We start from the raw sequence: 5,171 nt of genomic DNA, 5'->3' as shown, positions 1-5,171 counted from the left end.
ACAAAACGAAAAGGCCGATGGGGTGGCATTGCTGGCTAAAGAGGAAATGAACGCATTAGGAAGGATATTAGCTCTGAAGATGTGGAATTTGGAGGGGCTGAGCTAAGAAACACCAAGTGGTAGAAAACATTAGTGAGAGTTGTATGTAGACCCCCAAACTGTAGTGGTGATGTCAGGAATGGCATTAAACAAGAAATTAGAGATGCATTCGATAAAGAAACATGAGCAATTATTAATCTGCATAAAGATTGGGTAAACCAAATTAATCATTTGGAGGGATGTAACTGGTACAGTTGATGAGGGGGAGCCAGTGGATGTTGTTTATTTGGACTTTCAGAAGACTTTCAACTAAGTCCCACATTAGAGAGTAACGTGTAAAATTAAAGTGCACGGAATTAGGAGTAGTGTATGGAGTTGAATGGAAAACTGGTTGGCAGGCAGGAAACAAAGATTAGGAATAAACAGGTATTTTTTCAAATGGCCGACAGCGACTAGTGGGGTACCACAGGGATCAGTTCTAGGCCCCAGCTATTCACAATATATATTTCTGATTTAAATGAGGGAACTAAATGTAATATCTCCCGATTTGCAAAGCTGGGGAGGGAGGGGGGAGGATGAGCTGTGAGGAGGATACAAAGATGTTTCAGTGTGATTTGGACAAATTGAGTGAGTGGGCAAATGCATGGCTGATGCAGTATAATATGAGGTTATCCACTTTGGTAGCAAAAACAGGAATGCATCTGAATGGCCATATATATTGAGAGAGGAGAATGTGTGACAAAACCTGGATGTCCTTGTGCACCAGTCGCTGAAGGTAAGCATGCAGGTACCGCAGGCGGTAAAGAAGGCCAATGGTATGTTGGCCTTCATAGCCAGAGGTTTTGAGTACAGGAGCAGAGATGGCTTGCTGCAATTATACAGGGCCTTGGTGAGACCATACCTGGAATATTGTGGGCGGTTTTGGTCTCCTTATCTGAGGAAGGATGTTCTTGTTATAGAGGGAGCGCAGCAAAGGTTTACCAGACTGATTCCTGGGATGGCGGGACTGACGTACGAGGAAAGATTGAGTCAGTTGTGATTATGTTCGCTGGAGTTTAGAAGAATGAGGGGGGACTTCATAGAAACCTGTAAAATGATTACAGGACTAAACAGGGGAGATGTAGGAAGGATGTTCCTGATGGCGAGAGAGTCCAGAACCAGGGATCACAGTCTAAGGATGTGGGGTAAACCATTTAGGACTGAGATGTGGAGAACTTCTTGCACATAGAGAATGGTGAGTCTGGGAATTCGCTACCACAGAAAGCAGTTGAGGCCAAAACATTGTGGGCGGGATTCTCCATCCCGCTACACAAGTGAAGGGGGGGGGGGGGGAGTCCATGCGGGAGGGCTCGCTAATAAGATACTAATACATTTAAACAAGGTCCTGACCTTCCGTGTTGGGATTCTCGTTCCACCATCGGCGAGGGGCCTGGAAAATGCAATCTCGCCCTCGAGAATCGCATTTCCCGATTCTCACCATGACCTGCTCCTGCCTCACCATCGTCGCTGATGGCTAACGGGGGCTCAAACTCACCCCCAAGGCTAACAATCTCAGAATTTAAAAGAATGATTTCTAAGTATTGGATGAAGGCACCTAGAAAGAGCAGTGTTGGGCAAGGGAAACGCCAACAAGAAGAAGGGTTTCACAGAATGAATAATGATATTGTGGTCATTTGGATCTGGCAGCCTGCCCAGTGATATTTGCTTTCCATTCATAACCCACCAGGCTGATGAAAATGAGACCCAATCCACAAAATGGATCAGGACTGCTGATGGGACCAATAGATAGTGATGATTCTTCAGTCGTCTGGATTCTGCTCCACCCCGAACTTAGAACGGAGGATGCAAAATAAATTTAAATAATAGAGAAACATTAAGGCATACTGAGTGATCTTCCACCTCAGGGAAGTGGAAAATTCTTGAGATTTTAATGCATCCTTTTATGGGTCCATAAGACATAAGACCATAAGACCATAAGACATAGGAGCGGAAGTAAGGCCATTCGGCCCATCGAGTCCACTCCACCATTCAATCATGGTTGATTTCAACTCCATTTACCCGCTCTCTCCCCATAGCCCTTAATTCCCCATAGCCCTTAATAGGAGCAGAATTAGGCCATTCAACCCATCGAGCCTGCTCTGCCAATCAATCATGGCTGACGCGTTTCTCATCTCCATTCTCCTGCCTTCTTCCCATAACCCTGATCGCCTTATTAATCCAGAACCTATCTATCTCTGTCTTAAAGATCGTCAGAGATTTGGCCCCCACGGCCTTCTGCGGCAATGAATTCCACAGATTCACCACCCTCTGGCTGAAGACAGCTCCATTATAGGGGAGGAGGCATCTCTCAGCCCCCGCTGTTTATGTGGAGTCAGACCAGTTTCCCCGTGACCCACAGTTCCCAGACCTCAGAAGGACCTCGACCTTGACTGTTCCCAAATAGTCTGCATTTGGGAACCTTTTGCAAAGTCAGGTCAATGTGTTTTACCCATTTCCATTCCATGCCCTCATTCGTCCTCAATTCCAACTCAGTGATAACCATAGTCATCGTCCACTCCCCACAACCCCCCCCCCCCCCCCCCCCCCCCTCCCGGCCCCTCATAGCCTCAATGCCAACCCAGAGATCTTCCATGGCCATTCACCCGGTGAACACTGTACAGAGCCATATAGTGAAAATGGCATGTGTGGAACTGCTCAGACTTTTAAAAAAAACACCTATTCACGAATCTTGAAAAAAAGCTACTGTTCCTGCAACCCTCTAAAAGCATCAGACAGATCATTGAGGCTTCAAATACTTCACACCTTTAAGTCTTATGCAAGTAAACATTGAGACATTTGCAAAAGAGACCACAGAAAGAACCACTTAAAGATGCCAATCAAGCAAACTCAACAATCCTCTCCAACTGCCAAAACATAACCCCGCGGAGATAATCCTTTTGAGTTTAGGCTCCCAACCAAGCATGCGTAATGATGCTTGAGCAATGAATGCCAGATCAATTCAGAAATTGTCACTTTCTCACTATTTCTATGAATTTCTGGAATCAATTGGACATGACGTTTAGCCACATGTGTGGAGGGTGTGTATGTTCTGTGTGTTGACATTAGCAACGTTTCCTTTCAGCTGCATTAAGGCGCAGCAACCCAAACGTTTCCACGCAGGCCATGCAGACATTGGTCCTCAAGTTACTGCATGTGTGCAGCTGTGGAAAAATAAATAAATACAAAACTTAAATAAAGTGCCTGCGCACGGCAAAAAAAAACATGGAATATTGGGGACCAGCATCAACTCGTGAAAACCTAAAGGGGCAAACTGATTAAAATGAAGCAAAATCAAAATCTGAAATATATCAAATTCAAACTACTTTAGATAGTCTTATGAAATCATTTCTATCAGCTTCACTGTGGCAATATGCTGTGGGGTCGTAGTGGCGCAGGTTATTCACACTGGGCTAGTAATCCAGAGCAAGATCTGGGTTCAAATCCCAATTAAATTCAATACAAATCTGGAATTAAAAATCTAATGATAAGCATGAAATGATTTTCGAGGTGTCAAAAAAACCCCATCTGGTTCATTAATGTCCTTTCGGGCAGGTAATCTGCTGTCCTGACCTGGTCTGGCCTTCATGTGACTCCAGACCCACAGATATGTGGTTGACTCTCAAATGCCCTCTGAAATGGAGGGCAGTTAGGGATGGACAATAAAGGCTGGCCCAGCCAGCGATCCTCCGGTCCTGTAAAAAAAAAGAATTAAAAAAAGATTATATTGTATCCCAGCTGGAGTAGAATTAATTTGATGGGTCCATTAGCTTCCGCTAACTGGATCTGAACTAACACAATTTATTCCAATATTTTCAAATTGCACGGGAAGAGCACAGACGCCTGTGCGACTAAAACGACCAAGGCTCATTTGTTTGAACTCCCTATTGGAGACAGTAACGGCCGTGAAGGAAAAAAATATAGAAAAACCTATCTGCAGTACGTTAAAAATTTATCCTCAGTGACATTGAGCTTTCTTACTGCACTGAACCTTGAATGTATATTTCATGACTAAATGTATGTGCTTGATAAATAGTGCAGAGCGAAGTGTTGCTTTGTCACTCGAACTGAAGTGATGATTTCCAAACACAATTGCAATATACAAAATATTTGATATGTGCTCATTTATCAAGCCACTGAAGATTGTGTTGTCTTCTATCTGTCAATAAACACAGGGGGAAAAGAGAAATTGTTTCTCGTACAACAAAATGCATCACAGGAAATTGAAGACATTCCTCCGGTGTACTCATTAATCTCTGCACACATTGCAGCATGGTTTGGCAAACACGCTTGGATTTGCAAATCAACATTAAAAAATCGCACACTATATTTACACATGTCAGTTCAAAATATTGATTCTTACGAAGTAATTATTAGTTAGCGTGTAGCCTTGTGTGTTGGTGGTGCCAAGTACTGTTGAGGTAATGAAAGTTAAGTACTAGAAAATATTCAAAGGCAATATTAAAAATGCATTTCCATGAAACAAAGGCCTGTAGAATGTTCATGAATTCCTTGTCAATTGTTTTATAATGATTTATTCAGTGTCACACAAATGAATGTGAGAGAAGTTATAAAAGAGAAAGCAAATGTTCAGGGAAATGTATTTCATTTGCCAGGTGATGATTTATAAAGCTCTCAGCGCAAAAGGGATTGCGAGCTTGTCTCTTTGTAGATCTAGAGGCAGATTAGATTGGATGGTGAAGATATCCAGGAAAAATATGCCTATTTGAACAAATGCACTGAAGCATTGTGATGTTCCATGTATTTCTGTACATGTCACGTACGCAATTCTGCAGAAGTCAGGGGAAGAGGGGAAAGTGCTGATTTCTGGGTAGATGTGCGAAAATAACAAATCATTTGCCTCAATAAGTCATTTTCCTCTCAATGACCTTAAATACAACACTTGCAGGCAGGTGCATTAATTTTATTCCCTTGAATTTCTCAGCTCTATCATTTTTATACAAGTTAACCGACAAACATGCACCTAGTCCCTGTATTGTCAGAGTCAACTTGCAATCATTGTTGGGGGTATAGCTCAGTGGTAGAGCATTTGACTGCAGATCAAGAGGTCCCTGGTTCAAATCCAGGTGCCCCCT

The 5,171-nt window shown here is 43.0% G+C and overlaps 1 non-coding gene across 1 annotated transcript; it reads left to right on the top strand.

Annotated features, from left to right (window-relative positions):
- The first annotated feature begins 5,099 nt into the window (after positions 1–5,099).
- On the top strand, positions 5,100–5,171 carry trnac-gca. The gene has a single exon. It is a non-coding gene; the product is annotated as a tRNA-Cys (tRNA).

Source organism: Scyliorhinus canicula, chromosome 20, assembly GCF_902713615.1.
Source record: "Scyliorhinus canicula chromosome 20, sScyCan1.1, whole genome shotgun sequence".
Classification (NCBI taxonomy): domain Eukaryota; kingdom Metazoa; phylum Chordata; class Chondrichthyes; order Carcharhiniformes; family Scyliorhinidae; genus Scyliorhinus; species Scyliorhinus canicula.
This window is presented reverse-complemented; position numbering and strand designations above follow the sequence as displayed.